The sequence below is a fragment of the Canis lupus genome, chromosome 26 (genome assembly GCF_048164855.1).
Source record: "Canis lupus baileyi chromosome 26, mCanLup2.hap1, whole genome shotgun sequence".
Taxonomy (NCBI): Eukaryota; Metazoa; Chordata; class Mammalia; order Carnivora; family Canidae; genus Canis; species Canis lupus.
In genome coordinates, this window is record NC_132863.1 from 21,156,473 (window position 1) to 21,179,879 (window position 23,407).

The following is a 23,407-nucleotide window of genomic DNA, read 5'->3' on the forward strand; positions in this document are numbered from 1 at the left end:
TCTGGTCTGAAGGCCCTCTGATCTCATGTTTATAGATGGCTGGGAGGCCCTACATCCCAGGGAGGAGGAAGCCACCTGCTGAGAGTCACCCAGACACTCATATATCTGTTGGTTTTCTCTTCACTGTAAAGGTCTGCATGCTTCCAAAGCCAGTGAACCAAACTGTGGAATCAGCTGGGCTTGCCCTTTGTCTCATTTTCCTAAGGTCACCTGGGAAGATAAAATGGAGGCAAGAGGGGTTATTCAGGTTTCTCATATTCCTCATATCATTGCTCCCCACACCAGCCCTGTATTTTCACCCATTTCACAGTGGAGAGAAGGGCCCAGGCAAAGGCGAAGACAGAGGCAGAGGCCTGCCCTAAGTCACACAGTGAATGCTGCCATTTCCGTTCATCTTAGGGGATGACCAGTCAGGAATGTTTCAGGAGAAATGAAGGGATCCCATCCAGATGTCATTATGTATCAATGTCACCCAGAGGGCTTATTAAAACTCAGATTTATGGCTCCACCCTCAGAAAGCCTGATTCCATGGGTCTGGGTAGGGTCTGATAATTTGCATTTCTAACAAGTTCTCTGGTAAAGCTGGGGGAGGGGGTCGGGGGGTTGGGAGGGGGCAACCTTTGCCTTCTGGTCTGCTTATTTCTTTAGGCCAGTGGGGGTTCTCACTAACCCTAGGGTCCTAATAATAATAACAATGATAATATCCCACATTTTGTTGAGCTGCTACTACGTGCTTGATACTGTTATGACTTCACACACAATAACTCACTCAAACCCACACTATCCCCATTTTCCATGTGGGGGAAGTGAGGCACAGAGGTGTTAGGTAACTTGCTCAAGGTTTTAGCACCTATAAGAACCAGAGCTGAGCTTTGAACCCAGGCAGTCTGGTTCCAAGCCCACACCTATGAATACCACACTATAGTACTCTCCGCTCATCAGTACCTGCCCTTGCATCAAGGATGAAGGGGGCCAGGCCTACCCAAATGCACTTCAGGGCACAGGCCAGAGGCCATATTCACCATTTGGTTTTCAATCCACGCCCCCCCCCACCCCATTTAGTTCTTGGACTACATTTAAATGGAATGCAGACCTTCCCCAGAGTCTCAACAAAGTGACAGTTGACACATCTGCTGGCATTAAGAAAGCCAGTAGCCAGCATAACGCTACTTGTTGACAACTCCTCAGCTAGACGCAATCAGCAATTACGCACTGTCAGAGGCTTATAAATAGCTTCCCCCTTGGAGGTAGTGGCTCCGGAAGGCAAAGGTGTCTTGAAGGGGATTCTGTAGCGACAAGCTAGTGATGACACACGAGGGCTTGGAGAACAAAGCTTTATACTGAACAGCGGCCAAAAATAACTCCTTTATGTTGGGAGGAAAAGCCATCGGAACTTCATGGCGGTGGAGGAAAAAAAATGCAGATGTCAACTTTCCCGAGGCTGTTATGAGTGGCTAAAAGCGACACATTTAGCTGCATAGTTCCAGAGAACATAGGAGGGAAGTATAGTGTCAGAGCTGGAGAGATTCTAAAAGATGTAGGAGCCACTCCCTTCCCATCAGGAATTTGAGACCCCGCAAGGGTCAGGTCCTGCTTAGAGTCCTACAGAGAAGCAGTTGTTTTGGCCTCTGAGGCAGTGAGTGGGCTCAGGGGGCCGCAAGGTGAGCTGCAGGTTGTCTAGGCAGAGGGATGCACACAGAAGAAGCCAATCAAAGGTGGGCTTGCAGGAGAGACTGGTTTTAGCATACTCTGTCCAACTTGCATAGTTGGGGGCATTTCTTTCTGAGTTTTTTTTTTTTTTGTAAGATTTTTATTTATTTATTCATGAGAGACAGAGAGAGAGCCAGATACATAGGCAGAGGGAGAAGCAGGCTCCCTGTGGGGAGCCCGATGTGGGACTGTATCCCAGGACCCTGGGATCACGACCTGAGCCAAAGGCAGATGCTCAACAATTGAGCTACCCAGGTGCCCCGGGGACATTTAGAATACACACATTTTATCAGGTCATTCCCCTCTTCAAAAACTTCCAGTGGCTTCCCATTGGACAGGAAGAAGCCCAAACCCTTGTGGAATGGACAAAGTTGTACAAGCTCACACAGGGCAGTACAGCATGGTGGTGGAGACATGGACCACAGTTTCAGAGAGATGTGGGTTCAAGTCTTGGCTCTGCCACTCATTAGCTGTGTGATCTTCAGGAAGTGACTCAGTCTTTCAGATGTTCAGCTGCAAAGTGGGCAAATAGTATCAACCAAGCTCATATATTTGAGAGGCTCAGAGGCACTAATACAAGTAAAGGTGCCCAGCAGAAAGTTCGACTCATAGTAATCAGTGCTATTAAGATTACTATTAATTATTCTAGATACGACATTCAAGGCCCTCCTTGACTTGGTCCCAGCCTCCGTCTCCAGCCTCATCTCTTTTCCTGCTTCGCTCTCACATGTAGGTGGGAAGGATTTGTCATGGCTCCTCAGCATCAGGCTCTCTGTTCTTTCTGCCTTGACAGCCCTTTCTTCTCCTAGCTTTGAAGACTCAGCTATGGTGTCTCCTTGCCTGGGACGTATTTCTTGACTCCTAGCTGGTGCTCTGAAGCTTCTTCTGTGAAGAAGAAGGTCAATCAGAGAGGTTAAGAACAGGAGCTTGGAGTTTTCAGCAGCCTGAGTCTGAGTCCTGATCCTGCCAACTACTCTCTGTGCAACAGGATATGTGCCTCCTAAGCTCCAGTTTCTGTAGGGGGATGACAGCAATGACCTCAGGGTTTCTGTAAGATGACCCCTCTAAAGGGCTTAGCACAGGCTCTGGCACATAGCAAGTACTCAATTATAGTACTTATTAAGTGCCATGAAGTAGTTGTTATTTTAACAAGGAGTAACTTTAAGTACCTGGCTATACTTGGTTGCTTTTTCATTCTGGCTTCACCCTGGGCTAGTGCCTAATCTGTAGGTTACATCTCTTGGGGTTTTTTGTATAAAACAGGTCTGTGTCTTTGTCCATCTATCTGCTATCCCTCCATTCCTACACCCCCCACCCTTGCCACCCCATCCATCCACCCCCCTACCATTCTTCCACCCATCCATCCACTGTACATCTATCTGGCCACCAGCCACCCCTTCTATCCACCATCCTTCTCTCTATCCTTCATCTCCCATTCACACACCATCTACCCTCTCTCCTCGATCCACCCACCATATGCCATCTACCCATCCTTCCATCCTCTCCACCCACTATGTATGCTTCAGAACCATGGAGATGTAGGCAGAAATAAGTGAAGGCAGTGGGACATCACAGAAAGATCAGGAGCTTTGGCATCAGACAGACCTGAATTCTAAGCCAGGCTAACTTCATGACATTTCTTCCCTGTGAGCATTTGGCAGGACATTTCTCAAACTGCATCTAACCAGAGTAAATGTCCTCGTTCTGAACATTTGAACATGTATATGTGTGTGTATGTTCACCTGAGCCTTTCCTGGGGCTTGATTCTCTGCGGATTCCCAGCTAGAGATGAGTTCCCATCTTATCCTGTGAAGCTCATATCAGCACCTGTACTGTGCACCTGTGTGTTGACGCCACCTTGTAACATCTTTTATAAGAGACTCATTTCTAATTGTTGGCATTATTATTTTTGCTTGCTCCTAATTTTGTCCCCCTTTCCCCACCTAGTTGAGAGGTCCTTGAGACCAGGGACAATTTTCTTAGTCCTTGAATCTGCCTCCATGTCTGATATCATGCTTCTCCCTGGAGGCTGTCCTTGATTGCTTTGTCATCCCTGGACCCCCTACAATAACAACAACAATATTAACAACAATAGTAATAGCTAATACTTACTGAGCACTTACTATGTGCCAGATTTTGCCCCTGCATTCGTTATTTCCTTTGAGCTTTACCACCATGCCACAAAGCCGAGTCACTGGCCCAGGATTACAAAGCTGCTAATTGGCAGAGCCAAGAGTGAATGCAGCAGTCTGACGCCAGAGCCCGTGTTCTTCTCCATGACACTACACCACCTCCTCTGCTATCGGAGGGATAGATATGACTATATTTGTCCCACTTGCGTCAAAGGATGGTCTGAACACAATAAAATGAAATAGCTGAAGAATGCTTTAAAAATGAAAAAAAAAAAAAGAGTTAGTTCAAAGGAAAAGCATTGTCATTAAGCCTGGGGGATTTCCAGTACTTATTTCATAGTGCAGATCCCCTGACATTATCATCTGGCACCGTCTCCCCTCAATAAAGCCTCCCAAGGGAAAGGCGTTGAGAAACTAGTGGTAATTGGGAGGAAATTGCTTCTTGCAGGTCTTTTTGAGGCAACCTTCAATCTCTGCCTTGCAGATAAAGTAGGTTTCTGAGAAGTTCAGTTTTGGTGCCTCATTTGAAGGAATGACAGAGAAGTGAAAAGTAATTATCTTTTTTGGGATTTGGGTGCTAGGGAGCTGGATCTTTGTGTTATCTGTCTCCCCTTCTAGACCTGAGGATCACCTCTGTCCAGGGCTGGGCTATATCTGTTTCTGTCCTTCTGGTTCATTGTAGGTATTCCATATCGTGCTGGCAAATGACTCCTAGGGAGGAAGGACACTATCTGAGATGAGTAACCAGTATAGCTTTACCCATCTAGGGGTAAAGGGGGGAAAGGGCTTTACCCAGGACTGGGTGGGTGGCTGCCCCACAGGCGGTAGAAGAAGCAAAATTAACCCAAATCATACCACTGATGGGTTTCTTCTGAAAAGGGGGTTCTTAACCCAAAGCAGGTGGGGAAAGGGACAGGTGTCCACTGGTCAGGCATCCAAATTCATCAGTTGGGGCAAGACCTCTTTCTGCTCCAATCCCTTGCAGACAGCACAAACTGTAGCTACTCTTATCTGTCATCAGCAAGAAAATAGCAGAGCTCGTTAGCTGGGCGATGACTTTCCTGCCAAATCCAGAGAAACTCAAGACAATGGAATTATGCATCCATTAAAGAGAATGAGGCAGAGGATCGTGACAGTTAACATTTGCTATGTCAGGAACTCTGATAGGCACTTTGCAGGCATTATCTCATTTAATCTAACAGGCTCATGAGGCAGGTTCTATTATTATCACTCTTGACAGAGGAGGCACTTGGAAAAGTTGAGTCGCCTTCCCAAATGGATCGCATGGCTCAGTCTCTGGAGGACAGTCCCTTATCCTCCAGCTTTTTATTGTGAAAATTTTCAAACTTACGGAAAACTTGCAAGCCTCGTGCAATGAACACCCATATATCCTTTATGTGGTTTTACCAACTGCCAACGACTTGCCATATTTGTGCCATACTCAGGAATTACAATAATAATACTTTGACAAATGCATTCTATCCCTTCTGTATTCAGATTTATGTCCTATATTCAGATTTCTCCAGTTGGCCCCCAACTGTCCTTTATAGCTAATTTCTTTCCAATCTCGGATCCCACTACATTTGGTAGTTGCCTTCAATCTAGAACAGTTGTCAACTTTTTTTTTTAAGATATTATTTATTTTACAGAAAGAGAAAGAGAGAGAGAGATTGAGAGAGAGAGAGAGAGAGAGAACAAGCAAGGGGCATGGCAGGGAGAGAAGCAGACTCCCCAACAGGTAGGGAGCCCAATGTGGGTTCCCAGAACCCTGGGATCATGACCTGAGCTAAAGGCAGATGCTTAACCGAGTCACCCAGGCGCTCTGCTTTTTTTCTTTTTCCCTCTCATAACATTGACATTTTTGAAGAGTCTAGGAGACTATGTCACATTCTCGATTTGTTTGTTTCTTCCCAGCTAGATTCAGGATGTGCATTTTTGGCGGGAATGTCTTGCAAGTAATTGTGCGCTTGCTAGTACATCACATAAGAAGCGTGTGGTACTAGTGCATCCCTCACCAATGAGGCCAAATTTGATCTTTTGATGAAAGCAGTGGTCATCAGATTTCTCACTGGAAGAGAACCCTCCTCACTCTGTAAATAAGTACGCCGTGGGGTGATACTTGAGACTGCATGAACACCTTGCTCTTCATACAAATCAGCCTACTGCACAGAGACTTGTACATACAGACACGGGATGTGTCCACGGTACATTATTAAATTTAAAAAGCAGAATTGTGTGGGTAATTACAGCCTTCCTTTCTTTGTAAGTGATTACACCTGTGAGTAAATGCATTGGAGGGGGGGTGTTGCCTGGAAAAAGATTGGTCTGGCTGGGCCATTTATATAAGGGAAACTGTGAGTACCTGTGCACCTTTTCTCATTTGCTGCTCATTTTTCCACGATGGAATCTTCCAGTTGGTCTAGGAGGACAAAGCCTGACTCTCAGAGTAGGGAGGAGGATGGGGCCTCAGCCTTCAGATTATACCTCTTACTTAACTCAGCTCTTTCCTGGCTTCTGGATTGAGACTTCCAAGGCCAGAGTCTCTTGCCTCAACCCAGAAAGACACCCTTTAATCTTTTGCCTGAGGGCTAGGGGTCCTCACGCAGAGGCCTCTAACAGCTTCTTTTTTATGGACTTCTAACACACCAGCCATTTCCTGCCCTGTCTGTACCCTATTTTAGGAGGCACATGACACCTCCCACTCCTGAGCCTTTTGGGGAATCCAGGCACAAATTAGATGGCTTGCCCGCTCTCTGCTGCTTTGTACAGGTTTCAGCTTTTTTAGCTTTGCTATGTCGGTCACCATTTGTCCATTTGCTACAGAACTTCTGTGTTTGATTGCTGTTGTCCTCTCTTTTGCTTCATCTTTGTGGCTCACTTTTTTTATCTCTTTCCTTTCACTGTAATGGGAATTTGCAAGGGGCCATGCCTACGTGCTTCATCGGTTATGCTTAACCCCAAGTCCATACCATTCTTAGGTTTGTATGGTTTCAATTTTTAACATGAGCCCTTAGTTTGTAAAATAAACTAAAAAAAAAAAAAAATATATATATATATATATATCATTCAGTTTAATTATATGTAATTCACATATATTTTTATATAATGTATATTACATATAAAAAATATATTTTTTATTTTCTTTTAAAAATATATGTGTATTTTAGGGGCACCTGAGTGGCTCAGTGGTTGAGTGTCTGCCTTTGGCTAAGGTCATGATCCCTGGGTCCTGGGATTGAGTCCCTCATCAGGCTCCCCACAGGGAGCCTGCTTCTTCCTCTGCCTGTGTCTCTGCCTCTCTCTGTGTGTCTCTAATGAATAAATAAATAAAATCTTAAAAAATATATACATGTGTATTTTAAAGACACCACATACAAGAGGCATTAATAGTCAGGAGCCTGCTGATTGCAAATGAGAGAAATTCACCTCAAACCGGTTTAAATAAGGAGATGATTTACTGGTTCACATAACTGAGATGTCCAGGGTGAGGGCATGGGAACCCCACGGACACCAAAAACATCGTCAGGACTTTTTCTCTTTCCATCTTTGGTTTTCTGTTACAGCCTTTCTCCACTGCTCTGCATTGGCACATTTTTCCACCTGCAAAATGGGGCTGTCAGGAAGCCTGAGTGATGGAAAGGGTTGGCAATTAAGGCACTCAGCAAACAGAGAAGGTTTCTGAAATCCTAACCAGTAATAAGCATAATTGCTTTTCAGAAATCTACCCAAAGCCCCCGCCCCCAAGAACACGCACACAATGAGGCAGAGGAGGACGCTCAGCTTTGCATCAGGAGCTGCCTGAGCTGAGAAAATGGGAAGGGATCTGGTGAATGAGTCAGTTGCCAGCCCTGGTACAGGCTGATCTACCTGCCTTGAGGAGCCATGGGCCACTCAAGAGTTGCTCGGGGTTTCCTCATTCTTCAGGCTGAGCACTGGAGTAGGGGTGGGGGTGGGGTGCTGGCCAGAAAGGTCTCAAGGTCACAACTGGCTCACTTTTCATGCTGATGAGGACATGTGTCCGTGACTGATCTCTCCAGCAGTTAGGGGCTGAGCTCTGTTTTGCCGGCCGCAGGACAGGGATGTAGCCTATTGGCACAGCAGATACTGGGATAACGGGAGATGTTACACTCAGTGAGAAACACTAGAAACCGCAGGAGGCAAGAAGATGTGCTATAAGTTTAGAATGAGTAGGTGCTTCTTGTGGCGGGGTGGGGGGTGCATCCCTGAGAGTTTCTTAGCAGATGTAAGTGTGGGACCTCAGACAAATGATTGTATTTCTTTTAGCCTCAGTTTTCTTATATAGAAAACAGGGCAGCATCAGCCCCTTACCTTACAGATGTTGAAAGCTACAGCACGTTATTTTCCACTTTTTTCCTGTTCCGTGTATGGAAATAAATACCTCAATAAGCCTGTGGAGCAGTGAAGTTGGCCAGACCATGTGTGCTGTAAGCCACTTGCTTATGTCTTGCTGCTGCTGTTAGGTCTGTAAGTGAAAAGGCTGAGTAGGGAGGGCATGACACGGAGGCTTTCCCGCAGAGGGCACAGTAAAGGAACCTGTTGGCAGAAATCCCGAGGGAGGACTTCCTATTTAATTTTTTTTTTATTTTATTTATGATAGTCACAGAGAGAGAAAGAGAGAGAGGCAGAGACATAGGCAGAGGGAGAAGCAGGCTCCATGCACCGGGAGCCCGATGTGGGATTCGATCCCGGGTCTCCAGGATCACGCCCTGGGCCAAAGGCAGGCGCCAAACCACTGCGCCACCGAGGGATCCCCCGAGGGAGGACTTCCTAACTACGAAACTGAGGTCTGAGCAAAGCTCTTGGTCTACAAGCGGGGACCCCAATGGATGGGGCTACGTATGATGTCCCAGGAGGTCAGACACTGTAATGAATGGACATGGACGGTGTTGGGACAAGGCTTGCTCATTGCAGAGGCTTTAAAACTGTAGCTACTATTATTTAAATTATCACCACAAAAAGCCCTCTTGTCACTCTCTGCTGCCCCTCAAGAGATTGGAAGCTGTGGGTCTTGAGCTAGGCTACCCTCACAGGTGTTTTGTATCCTTCCTGGGAAATGCAATTAATAGAAGGAAGTGAAATTCATTGAGCCTCCTTAGCAATATGGGAACAAAAAATACAAATGAAAACCACAAAACAATATTTTGTCTATTTGGCAAAGATTTTGTTTTTAAGGTTTTAGTATCCAGCATGGGTCTGAGTGGGGAGAAATCAACAGTCTTAAGTCATGTAGGTGGGAGTAGACATTGCTACTACTTTTCATGAAGGCAATATGACCCAAAAAAAAAAAAAAAAAGGCATCAAGAGCATTAAAAACATGCATGTCCTTTGACATAGCAATTCCACGTCCAGATACAATATTTAGTGGATACTTGCAAAGATTTAATTAAAAGGTATGCTAGACTGATGGTTGCAGTGCAAAATGTAAAATAATGTTCAGCACCAGATTCTTAAATAAAGGTGCATCTGCTCATAGGGCTAAGCAGCCATTCTAAATGATGTTTTTAGAAGTGTGGTCATTGGTGTGAATATAAAGTTAATTGGAGGAAACCAGGGAAAAAACTGCAGGTGTTGTATGATCCCTGGAATGGATGTGAGCTTTTCATCTCCCCAGAATGTTCAGGGCAGGCCATGTCATGACAGGCTGCCCTGGACTCCTGAGTCAAGCTGAGCCACTGAAGGCCATCCCTAGGATGATGCTAAATCCCTCAGAAGAGAAACAACTATCCTTCTATAGGCCTTAGGCCTGCCAAGAGTTGTGGTATCCCCTTTTGCCATCATGTGGGAGAATCTGCCTGAGATGAAATCAAACAACAGAAAGTAGAACAAGGAGATGTGGGAAGACAGATTCAGATGACATTCATTGAGCTCCTGGATCCACTTGCTCCTGAAGTCAGACCCCTGGGATTTTCAACTCTATGAGTCAATGCATCTCTTTTATTGCTTACATTGGTTTGAATTGGATTTCTTTCCATTTAAAGAGCCTTGGCTAAAATAAGCCCTGTTTTATGAAAATCAGTAACAAGAAAGTACTCCATAAAAAAGAAGTATTCATAAAGGTAGACACCAAGATGTTATTGTGATTTTCTTTGAGTACCCAAGGCTATGTTATTGCTTATTATTTTCTTTTTGTTTGAATATGTAGTAAATTTAAAACATGCTCTCCCCCCAAAAAAACCTCCTCCAAGCCCAAATATATCCACAAATTCTTTGATACCTCTGCCAACAGAAGATGGGGTCTCTGTTCTCTCCCACTGAATCTGGAGGACCTGAGTGACTGAATGCCCTCTAGAGTGTGGTGGAAATTATGCTCTGTGACTTACAATGCTAAGTCATAAAATGCCATGAAGCTTTGGTCCAGTTTTTCTGGTACACAAGCCTTGGAGCCTGGAGCTTCCACATAAGAAGTCTGAGGCAGCCTTGCTAGGAGGAAGCCCAGGCCACATGGACAGTCCCTGTGTATGTGTTCTTGCTGACAGCCCCAGCTGACGTCCCAGCAAATACCCAGCATCTATGACCAAACATTTAAATTCAGATACTTCTAGATCATTTCTCCCCCCACCAATAAAGTCAGTCCCAGACTTTGGTCTTCCCAGTTGATGGTCCATGCTGGTGCAAATATGCCATGGCTACTGTGTCCTTTCCGAATTGTTGACCCACAGAATGTGGGAGCATAATAAAGTTATTTTAAGCTGCTAAATTCTGGAATGGCTTGTTACACAAAAATAGATAGTTGAAACATAGATATTTTCTGATTATTCTGCAACAAACAAGACTTGTTTAATATTTAAGAATTTAAAAAGAAAAACTAATAGGAAATGTTACTCTTAAAAGTTGCATACATAAAAACAAACAAAAAAACACAGCACCATCTAGGAACAGAAATTGGTCTCCCCCCTCAAAGAAAGAAAGAAAGAAAGAAAGAAAGAAAGAAAGAAAGAGAAAGTTGGTCTCCCACCTGCCTGTTTCTCTAGGTCAAGGTGACAGATATCATTTGTCTTTATAATCTACTGCTTGCTGGATGAGGGGGGGGGGCAGTATGAATGAGTTAATGTCCTAGAGTCTTTGTGACCCCTGATATCCTAAATTTGAATTCTTAGAAGCAGCTGTCTTATCAAAAAGGTTAAAGCAATTTCAGCCTAATTGCAAATGTCGACAAATCCTCGAAAAATAATCTAACAGCATGTAGCATATGCATTAGGATGCTCATGTTTGAAAGTAAAGATAAAATGTAACTCAGGGGCACCTGGCTGACTCAGTCAGTAGAGCATGTGACTCTTGATCTGGGGGTTGTGAATTCAAGCCCCACCTTTGGGGCAGATATTACTTTAAAACAAACAAACAAACAAGGAACTTAATGTGGTTTAAACGAGAGAGAGAGAGAGAGACAGAGACAGAGACAGAGACAGAGAGACAGAGACAGAGAGAGACAGAGAGGCAGAGAGAGACAGAATTTATTGAGTAACTAAAAAGCTGAGGGGGTGGGATACCTGGGTGGTTCAGTGGTTGAGCATCTGCCTTTGGCTCAGGCCGTGATCCCGGTGTCCTGGGATCAAGTCTTGCGTCAGGCTCCCCTCTCTGCAGGCTTCTCCCTCTGCCTATGTTTCTGCCTCTCTCTCTCTCTCTCTCTCTCTCTCTCTGTGTGTGTGTGTCTCTCATGAATGAACGAATAAATAAAATCTTAAAAAAAATAAAAAGCTGAGGGATAGACAAATTTCAGGGGAGGCTTATTCCAGCAGCAATGTGACCCAGGTCAATTTCTTTTTGTGTATTTCTCTCCTTTGCTGCCTCGCAGGAGGGGGCGGTGGTGGTGTGCTAATTCTTATTAAGCGATGGGATCTCCCCTTATGGCCACAAAATTGATGTTAGCAGCATAGGAGCTATATGCTTTCTGGCTCTGGTCATAGCTATGCATTTTCCTGTTGGTGGAAAAAAGAAGTGTTGAATCTGAGTCTAGTTGGTCCCACGGGTCTAGCTTTGATCATGTAATTATCCTTAAATCCATCGCCGTGTGTGGTGGTGGGTGGGTGTGGGGAGTGATAGAACATCCTGATTGGATTAAACGAAAATTTACTCAAGGGATTAAGGGTTGATCAGTCCTACCTAAACTCTATGGGTGGCATATTCCAGTTCTAATGAAGAAAGGGGAAAGGAAAAGTATGGAGTGAGACACATGTCTCTGTAGCAAGAGGCACATTAATCTTTATGTCCTTGTCCCAGTAGCCCTACTTCTGGGGAAATGTTCTAAAATACTAGAAAAGGCTTATTTATGGAGATGCTCACTGTTATTTACAAGAGTAAAATTCTAGAAGCATCCTCAATGTCCAATTCACCCATTTATTTCAGTTATTAAGGTCTTTTACAATGGGGTAGACATTTGTACTAGACTCTGGGGACACATGCAAGTAATAAGACACAATCTGGATGTGACACTCAAGGTTCAGAGGGGAAAATAAAGTAAATGTGCAGTTTTACTAGGGCAGTAAGTATGAATACAGTAGATGCACAACGCTGTGGAAACCCAGAGGAAACACACCCAACTTGGGTTTTGAGAATGATGATAGGAGGGCTTCCTGCAGGAAGAAAGACCTAAAGGACCAGTGAGAGTTGCCACACAAGGGGAGTGGAAATGATGTAGGGACGGTGGGGGGAAAGAGGGGAAACATTTGAAAACTACCAATGCCTAGGTCCTACCCCCAAAAGATTTGTTTTCTGTTAGTCTGGGGTAGGGCCTCGGCATAGTTTGCCTTAGGGGAGTCCTGTCAGTGTTTAAAATAAACAGCTGGATAAACTGTATGGGGTGGATAGGATATGAGATCTCAAGACCATTGCTTAACTATGGAGAGGTGATTGCTCTAATGTGGGAACTGAGGCAAGGAGAGGCATCTATTCTGGTTCTGAAATAAATTAGGAATGGTGATGGCGTAGGGTGCTATTCAAGTGTTCCCCCCTCTCCTGCTTCTTTCCCTCCCATTCCTTCCCTCTCTCCCTTCTCATTCCCTCTCCCCCCCCTCCCCCCTCCTCCCTTCTCCCTTCCTCTCTCCCTTCTTCTCTCCCTCCCTTCTCCCTCCCTCCCTTCTTCTCTCTTTACAGAGTACCTAGCAGGGTCAGGCTGTTCCCAGCCAGCACAAAGCCCTTCCAGACACCTTCCTGTGGACGTGCCTCTGGATTTGTTGAACACTTTCTGTGGTTGGACAGCTTGTGGAGTCCACAGGGTGACAGGGTGGGAGGATGCATGTGGGGTTTGCCGAGATATCAGAGACAGTGGCTCCCAATAAAATCAACCGAGGGCACAGCCCCATGGAAGTCACAGGAACTGGGGGTGGGGGGGTGTACTTCTGGTTCCATGGGCTGTGGAGTGGAAGGTTCCAAGCTCTTTGAGGAAGCAGTGGGGTAGGATACCAGTTGAGCTGGGATAGAGGGTCTGGCATCTTTGGGAGCTGCATGTCATTCATTTGACTGTCTGGTGCCAGAGAGAGAGGTGAGTGACAGGACAGGAGAGGGTACCGGTCGTCAGGTAAGCCTATTAGAGTACTTGGACTTCATCCTCAGGGCAAGAAGGAGCCAATGCCTATATCTGATCGGAGAGTCTCATGATCAGATCTGCCCCCCAGGAGATCCCAGCGCTGCTGTGTGGAGAACACCCCACCCGTGGCAGACCTGGCCTCTGTCTTGGAGCTTTGCCGCTCACAAGTGAGGAAGTGGTTTCACCTCTCTGAGCATCAGTGTCCTCATCTATAAAGCAGAGATGAAAATGTTTACCTGTTTTGGGTTGTCGGGAGGATACATACAATGTAATAAGGCGAATAAAGCCAGAGAGCACCATGCTTAAGAGGACTGACGACCAGGGAGCCAGATTACCTGCTTTAAATCCTGGCTGTGTCGTTACCAGCTGTCTGACCTTGGAAAGTCTCCTGACCTCTCTCTGTTTCAGTTTTCCCATCCACAGAATGGAGATACGATCATTCGTCCTTCCGAGGATTGTTAGGAAGATTAATATTATTATAATATTAAAACAATGATCCGTTATAGAATGAATAAGTCCCGGAAATGAAAGACACAGCATAAGGAATATAGCAGATGCTACTGAAATAGCGACATATCCACTGGGACAGGGGGTCGCTGTAGTTGTGATGAGCATCGCGTCATATATAAACTTGTTGAGTCACTATGTTGTACACCCGAAACTAATGGGACATTGTGTGTCAGCTGTACTCACAAAACCAAACCAAAAAACAAAACAGTGACCAGAGAAGTGTTTGCTAGTAAAGTAGCTGAAAGGGCACAGGAGGGGCCCAAAGCCGAATGGCAGGTAAGGTGTGTCAGAGCCCGATCTGAGTTAAAGCCTCTCCCTGTACAGTGCCTTTCCAGTTAGACTGTTCATCTCCCCACTATTGTTATGAATCTTTTCTCTAATATGAGAGGAGAGCACAGACCCGAACCACAAACACCACATAACACTGCTCCTAGGAAACACCTGGCGCTTAGCAATGATTAGTGATCAGAGAAGCTATGTCCCCTCTGCCATGCAGTGTTGAGTGGGAGGATCAGCACAGTTAAGAAAAGGGTGTGCGAAGGGGGCTGAAGAAATCCTGGGTTGGGTCTGTGCCCCCCCGGATCTGCATTTGTATTCTGAGTTTGAGACTTGGCCCTGCCGGTTAATAGAAGTGTGACCTTGAGCAAGTCACTTAATGTCTCTGTATCCCACTTTCCTCATCTGAAAACTGGAGGGAATGTAACAGTATCTCCTCTAGGGGCGCTTTGTAAGAAACACTTGAGCTAGCACATGTACCCGGCACATGCTAAACGCTGAAAAAGCTTTTAAAAGCTACGACGATGATGGAAACGGTGATGGGGGTTCTTGAGTGTTTACTCTGTGCCTGCCTTTACCTTCATTGTCTTATTCCAGACCCACACAGACTCCAGAAGGCAGGATTTATATCTGTCTTTTTCCAGAGAGGTGAGAGCTTGGGCTCAGAGACTTGACACACCTTGCCAAGGTCACACAGCAAGTATAAGGTCAGGCTGGGATTTGAATCTCCATCTGTTTGATTACAAGAGTCTAAACCTTCAACCACCCACCATCCTTTCTCCTGTCAGTCAGCAGCACCCCCAGACTTCAATGGGGGTGAAAAGCATATCCTATTATTTTCATACCCTCCACCACTCTACTCCACACCCAAGGGCTCGTCCCAGAGTGGGCGCCAGGAAGTGTTTGCTGAGTGAATTGATGATCTCCCACACCTCGCAGCCTTCCATCTCTACATCCTTGAACCAGCAGCCTCTACTGGAACACAAGAGGAAGAGTGACGAAAAAAAAAAATCTTGGTCCCCAAGGATACAATTAATCAGAATGCTTCAGTTGCGTACATACCTCTGTCTGTATAAATATGTGTGTTTGTATCTATATAAATAGTAGCACTCACAAAGGTTGCTGGCTCAGTGATGTGGTTGAATGGGAGACTGACAGCATGATTCATGGCTCAGGTCAAATTTAACTCTAACCTGTTGTGCAAGACAGATTTACTCTGAGAACCCTTTCTGCTGCATAATTGCCATGGGCCCACCTTCTCCCCAGGGAGAGGATATTTCCACACCAGCCCACACAGATTCTTCTGCTGGAGTCCTTGGCTACTTTCCCAGCAGTGTGGGCCCAGGTGAGATCCAACCAGGCAGTCGTTGTTGGCAAAGGTAGAAGAAGCAATCAAAAGCCACAGCCTGAGACATCCTGCCAGGAACCTGGAAGGTGAGATGGAGACCCCTCTGGGATAGGTGGTCTAGGTAAAGCTTCTCATCTAGCCAGGCCAGCCAGCTGTCCTGTTCGTACAGCTGTCCTGTCTGTTATTTACCTAGAGCATCCATCCAAATGTGTCCCTCCAGCCATTGGTTAATTCATTCATTAACAAATCCATCCATGCATCATATTCTCCCATCCATCAGAGCCTATCCCTCCAAGCTTCGAATGTGTGTGCAGCATCTGCTATGTGCCAGACACAGTGCTGAACACTGGGAACATAGTAAACAAGTCAGATATTTTGCCCTCACCGAGCTTATGTTCTAGCACAAGTTCAGAAAATAAGCAGATAATCATGCCTGTGTTTTTTTAGTTATGGGCTCCAGGAAGTAAATGTAGAAAAGGGGTAGGTGGTATTTAGGGATCCAATCCCGTGGACAGACGTTGACTTAGTCTTGGGGTCAGAGAAGGCTTCTGAGAATTGATGGGTGAGAAAGAGCCATCCATCTATCTGAGAGCTGAATGGAACTTTCAGGGCGGAGAGGACTTCTGAGTGAGCATGGAGGAAAGGCAATGGAGTGCATTAAGGACGTTACAATGACAAACGACTGGTGGGGGAGGTGTTGGGAGGCTTGATCTGGAGGCTCTGGAAGGATTTGGTGACTGAAAACGTTCCAGTTTCCCTGTGGTTCCATTTTCTCTGAAGAAGTGGGAGTTTCACAGCTTTGTTTAACAGGAAGGTAGGAAACCATGGTGGAAAAGCACAGAGCTAACCTGAGCAATTGGCTCTACGGTTCTACAGGTGTAGGACCTTGTGAGGCAAGCTCTTTAACCTGAACCTCAGCTCAGAACCTCAGGGGCACCTGGGTGGCTCAGTCGGTTGAACGTCTGACTCTTAATTTTGGCTCAGGTCATGACCTCAGGGTCATGAGATTGAGCCCTAAGTAGGGCTCTGCACTCACTGTGGAGCCTGCTTGGGATTCTCTCTCTCTCTCTCTCTCTCTCTCTCTCCTTCTGCTCTTCCGCTGCCTCTAAAATAAATAAATAAGAATTTCTCTGAGCCTCCGATTTTTCACCTATAAATAATAATAATAATTCTGCTGGTCTTTCTTCCTTTGTTTAATATTTAAAGAGCCCCTCTTATGTCCCAGGTGCTTTTATGGACACTGGTAATATTCCAATGACCAAAACAGACTAAAGCACTGTGTTGTTATAAAGATTAAATGAGATAATGCAAATGAAACATTAGATACCATGCCTGGCCCGTTGCCTATGACTATTAGATGGTGGCTGTTTTAACTAGTATTTTAAAAAGTCAATCAAGGAACACATTCCTAATATGGCTCAGTATACTGCCACCCCCCCCCCCATGGAGGTAGCCGGTAGCATATTCCCCTGCAGTCCTAGCACCCCCACTCACCTGTTCTACCAATTCAGAAACCGGAGAGGCATCTTGCATTCCTCTCTCCTCCTCATACCTGACAGCCAGTCGTCACGAAGTTCTGCTCTTCCTGTTTTCTAAATGTCTCATATGTACCCACTCATCTCCAGCCCCCTTCATTGACATAGCTTGGGGCTCTTAATGTCACACTTGTCTGACAGACATTGTTAATTAATTACTTACCTGAAATGTACATTCTCGTCGTCTTCTTCTACACTGAAAACATCATTGTTTGTGTCTGTAATATCTGTGTATCTCAGGTTACTCACATTCCCAGCCTCTCTTGCATTTAGGAGTGACAGTTGTGACAAAGAAGAGGGAAACAAAAATCTCGTGGAGGTAAAAAGGATACGGCATGGAGCCTTGTCTTATACCTGTTCTGAATTTTTCTTTCTTTAAACATGCATGTGATGTCTGGAGCTGTGGCAGCTATCTTGGAGCTGTGAAGTAATAAGCTGGAACGGAAGGACCCCACCATCACCACCAACAACAAAAAGATCCTGGATCTTTGGTAAAATAGCTAACTGCTGACCTCTAAATTTTGTGTGGAAAGAAGAGGAAACCCCTCCTTTGTGTAAGCCGCTGTCATTTGGGGTTTCTGTTATTGGGTATAAATGGATTCCTACATGGTCTGCATGTTGTGTTATCAGCTTCCCAACTTGCCAGCTTGCCTCCCCTGGGGCGAGCCCCCCAATTCATTCCCTGCGTAGCAGCCACAGGTATGTTTTGAGGCATACAAGTCAGTTCCCTTCAGTGCTGAAAACTTTGCAAAGGTTTCTCATCATCTACAATAGTCCCTGGGCATGGTGTTATTTTCTGGCTAAATAAGGGTTTTCAAGCATCTCAGCACCTTGATGAGTTTTTTCTGATGAATATTGAGATATTAATCTCTCACTCAACTCATATGACACTGCTGTTATTGCAATAGCATTTCAAATAGAGTATTAAATTTAACTTTACCTGACTTTAAAGAAAAAGAAGAAACGGAAGTAAAATTGAAGTGCTTGATGATTTTCAAATAGTTTTTCTTCACACAAGGGTTATTATATCTTAATAGATCTCTCTAAGGAAATTATTAAGGAGACATGAAAACTGAGTACAATGTGGGATTGGATCGGATTCTGGACCAGGAAAAGGACATGATTGGGAAAACTGGCAATATTTTAATAAGATCTGTAGTTCTGTTGATAGTATTATATCAGTGTTGATTTCATGGTTTCAATGACTGTATAGGGCATATAAAAGGTTAACATTAGGGGAAACCGGTGAAGGGCATATTGAGTCCTCTGCATTATTTTTTCAAATTCTCCGTAATTCTAAAATTACTTCAAAATAAAAAGTTTTTTTAAAAAACCACTTTAAGGAAAAAATTTATAAAACACAAAAGAGTAGAGTAAGTTTTTTATTGAATTACAATTGACATACCAGATGAGTAGTTTCTAATTATGTTCTGATTCAAGAGAATATGGAGCACTCCCTGGTGTGAAATGTGATGGCATGAGCACTTCTAGAATTCCTTTCATTTTCTCTTCCTAAACTTCCAAATTTTTGTTAATTATTTTTATGTTGTCAAGATTTTAGATCATTGACTTGTTTGTGGGCTTCCTCATTGCTACTGGAGCTGTTTAATCCTAATTATGTATTTAACTAATTCTGCACTCACCACTCTGTTTCCTGAATTCTTTACTTTGGTTTATTTCTTTATTGGATTTCATAAATGAATACTTTAAAAAAAATGTCTCTGACTCTTAAAGATAGAGAACTGAGGGTTGATGGAGTGAGGGGGGGAGGGATGGGGTAGATGGGGGAGGGGTAGTAAGGAGGGCAATTGTGATGAGTACTGGGTGTGGTATGTGATGAGTCACTGAATATTTCTGAAACCAATATTGCACTGTACATGAACTACTGAGAATTTAAATAAAAATTTGAAGAAAAACCCCACACAATGTGTCTTTGCTCCTAGGTTCACGTGTACTTGAAAATGTGTATGTGCTGCCATTTCATTTATACAAATGAAAACTTGACTGGGTATAAAATTATGGGATTTTGGTTTGGAACTTGTAGACATTGCTCTACTGTTTTTCTGTCATTGGTGTTTAAAGCAATTTATATACAGTGCCGTTGACTTTTCGGTATATACTGTTTTATGAAGTTTAATGCGTGTAATGTTGATATAACCATAACCGGAATCAGAATGCAAAACAGTTCTGTTATCCTTCAAAATTTCCTTATGCTGCCCCTTTTTGACAACTCTTGCCCCATCCACTGACTTCTGACAACCAGAGATCTATTCTTTGTCCTTATCATTTTGGCCTATAGATGTCATATAGTGGCATTATGTAATATGTAACCTTTTAAAAATTTTATTTATTTATTTATTTATTTATTTATTTATTTATTTATTTAAGAGAGAGTGAGCGTGAAGGAGGGAGGAACAGAGGGAGAGGGAGAGAATCCTCAAGCAGACTCCATGCTGAGCAAGGGAGGGACTTGATCCCAGGACCCTAAGGTCTGAAGCTGAAGACCTGAGCTGAAATCAAGAGTTGGAAGCTCAATCGACTGAACCATCCAGGTGCCCCACAATATGTGATCTTTTGATGCTGACTTCTTTCATTCAGCTTAATGCTTCGGAGTTGCATCCATATTGTTATATGCATCAATACTTTGTTTTTATTATTTCTTACAATGTATTTAGTATTACATTATGCTGATGGTACACACTTCATTTATCCCTTGTTGAAGGACAGAGTGGCTATACCATTCTCCTTCCCCCAACAGTGGATGAGAGTTCTAGTTGCTCTGAATCTTTATCAGCACTTAATATAGTTAGATGGTTCCCTCCCCCCTTAGTTGTAGCCATCCTATTTGGTGTATAATGATGATGGTTTAATTTGCATTTACATAAACAAATGATGGTTGAGTATCTATTTGTGGCTTATGTACCTCTCATATATCTTCTCTGGTAACATGGCTATTGAAATACTTGACCCATTTTTGGTCTTATTACTGCTGAATTTGGAGCATTCTTTATATATTCTGAATAAAAGTCCCTTACAGACTATGTGATTTGGAAATATTTTCTCTCCATATATAGCTTGTTTTTTCATTCTCTTAGCAGAAAAAAGTTTTCAATTTTCATGAAGTCCAATTTATCAATAATTTTAATGGACTATGTTTTTGGTGTCATATCTGTGAACTCTGTCTAACTAAAGGTCATGGAGAGTGCTTCGATCTTTTCTTTTAAGTGTTTTATGTTTTATCTGTGATATTGTTGTGTTAATTTTTGTATAAGGTGTGAGAATATAAGTTGAGGTTCATTTTTTTTGCACATGAATGTCTAATTGTTCCACCATCATTTGTCAAAAAGACTGTCTTTCTTCTATTGAATTGCTTTCACAACTTTGTTGAAAAACAATGGACTGTGTTTATGTGGGTCCGTGTCTGTACTCTCTATTTTGTTCCATTGATCTATGTGTCTGTCCTTTGTTTAATACCTCACCTCAATGTCTTTGTTACTGTGGCTTTACAATAGATGTTAAAATTGGGTAGTGTGAGCCCTCCAACATTGTTCTTTTCATCAAAGTCGTTTTGGCTGTTCTAGTTCTTTTGCATCCCCATATAAATTTTAGAATTATATTCTAAATTCTATATTTAGAATTATATCTACCGAAAAGTTCCTGCTTCAGTTAGTTTAGGGATAATGGGTATCTTAACTGTTGCCTCTCAATCAGTGAGCATGGTGTGTCTTTTCATTTAACTTCAGTATTTTCATCAGCATTTGGGAATTTTCAGCATACAGATCCCATACATGTTTTGTTAAATTTATACTTACATATTTTACTTTTTGAGGACTTATTATAGATGGTACTGTTTTTAAAACTTCAGTTCCTAATTGTTCACTGATAGTATATATAGATACAATTAATAATCGTATTTACAAAAAACAATTTACACTCTGACCTTCTATTTTATGAACTTGCTAAACACCCTTGTTAGTTCTGGAAGTTTTTTCTTTTTGTTGATTGTTTGGAATTTTCTGTATAGACAATCATAGTATTTATGAATACAGTTCTTTTTTTTTCAATCTGCATGGCTTTAATTTTTTTTACTTGCCTTTCTGCAGTGGCCAGGACTTATAGTACAATGTTGAGTCAGTAGTGAGAGTGAGCATCCTTGCCTTGTTCCCAGTCTTAGGGAAAGCATTTAACCTTTCACCATTATGTGTGATGTTAACTGTCAGTATTTTGTAGAGGCCCTTGATCAGGTTAGGGAGAATTCCCTCTAATCTTAGTGTGCTCAGAGCCTTAAAAAAATCACAAATGGGGGGATCCCTGGGTGGCGCAGCAGTTTAGCGCCTGCCTTTGGCCCAGGGCGTGATCCTGGAGACCCGGAATCGGGTCCCGCGTCGGGCTCCCCGTGCATGGAGCCTGCTTCTCCCTCTGCCTGTGTCTCTGCCTCTCTCTCTGTGTGTCTCTCATGAATAAATAAATAAAATCTAAAAAAAAAAATCACAAATGGATATTGGGTGCAGTTTAAGTGCTTTTTCTGCGTTAGATAATATGATCATGTGGTTTTCTTCTTTACCGTGTTAATGTGATGGGTTACATTGATATTCAAACATTGACCCAGACTGCACTCCCCAGATAACCCTCACTTGGTAAAGATATATTATGTGTACATGTGTATGTACATACGTTATACACAGACACACACACATTGCATGTATGTGTACATATATGTGTGTATACTTTGCTAATACTTTTTGAAACCATGTACTTGTGTGTATATATACACGTGTGTGTGTGTGTGTGTGTGTATGTGCGTGTGTAGTTTGCTAATATTTTGTTGAAACCATAGGGGCCTGGAGTTATATTGTTCAGAATATTTTAAACTACTTATTTGATTTCTTAGACATGGGAATATTAAGGTCATCTATTTCTTCTTGGGTGAGATTTGGTAGTTTGCTGCTTTCAAGAAATCAGTCCATTTCAACTAAGTTGTCAAATTTAAGTGGGTAGAGTTGTTCATAGTTTTTTTTTCTTTATTATCCACTTACGTCTATGGAGTCTATAGTGATAGTCTCTATTTCATTCTGGATACTGATAATTCACATCTTCTCTCTTTTTGTTAGTCTGGCTAGAGATTTATCTATTTTATTGACAGTTTCACAGTAGCAGTTTTGGTTTGATCAATTTTCTCTATTATTACTTGTTTTCATATCATCGATTTCTGATCTTTATCATTGTATCTATCTTTTTTATTTCCTTCCTTCTGATTGTTTCTGGTGTATTTTGTTCCTTCTTTTCCTCATTTCATAAGGTGGAATCTTAGATGGTGGATTTTATACCTATATGACACCTGCCCACATACATGCATTTAATGATCTACATTTCCCCCTACACACTGCTTTAGCTATATCCTACACATGTGGAGAGGTATTTTCATTTTCCATTATTTCAAACTGTTCTAATTTCCCTTGATACTTCTTGTTTGATGCATGGATTATTTAAAAGTGGTTTTTTGTTTGCTTGTTTTTTAATTTTCTAAGTATTGGGGGGCTTTTCTAGGTCACTTTTTAAAAAATATTTTATTTATTTATTCATAGAGACAGATTGAGAGGCAGAGGGAGAAGCAGGCTCCATGCAGGGAGCCTGATGTGGGACTCGATCCCAGGACTCCAGGATCACACCCCAGGCTGCAGGCGGCGCCAAACTGCTACGCCACCGGGGCTGCCCTTCTAGGTCACTTTTTCTTGTGAATTTCTGATTTAAGTCTGTTATCTGCAGGGGTATTTTTTGGATGTTTTCAAATTTTCAATCTTGTGAAGGCTTATTTCGTGACCCAGAAGATGGTCTATTTTGGTGACTGTTCTTTGGACATTTGAAAAGAATATGTATTCTGCTGTTCTTAAATGAAGTATTCTGCAAATGTAGAATCAATTCAGTTCCTTGATGAGGAACCAACTGTTGTTGGTTCTTCTCTATCCTGCTGACTCTCTCTGTGCTTGTCCTGTCAGTTACTGACAGAGTAATAGTCACATCTCCAAATATAATTATGGATGTGTTCATTTCTCCTTTCCAGCTCAGTAGTTTTTACTGATTTTGAAACTCTGTTGTTAGATACAGGCACTTAAGAATATGGGACACCTGGGTGGCTCAGCGGTTGAGCACCTGCCTTCGGCTCAGGGTGTCATCCTGCGGTCTCAGGATCGAGTCCCACATCAGGCTTCCTACCTGGAGCCTGCTTCTCCCTCTGCCTACATCTCTGCTTCTCTCTTCTGTGTCTCTCATGAATGAATAAATAAAATCTTAAAAAAAAAAAAAGAATATTATGTCTTGGGGTGCCTGGGTGACTCAGCTAGTTAAGTGTCCA

At 43.1% G+C, this 23,407-nt stretch overlaps 1 long non-coding RNA gene across 4 annotated transcripts in view; it reads left to right on the forward strand.

Annotated features, from left to right (window-relative positions):
• The window catches only part of LOC140618205 (uncharacterized), a 65,958-nt gene extending 46,540 nt beyond the window's left edge, over nt 1-19,418 (forward strand). For all 4 annotated transcript variants that reach the window (XR_012018381.1, XR_012018380.1, XR_012018379.1 and 1 more), the window contains one exon: nt 17,456-19,418. This is a non-coding gene — a long non-coding RNA (uncharacterized lncRNA). The remainder of the gene's footprint in view (nt 1-17,455) is intronic.
• The last annotated feature ends 3,989 nt before the right edge of the window (nt 19,419-23,407 follow it).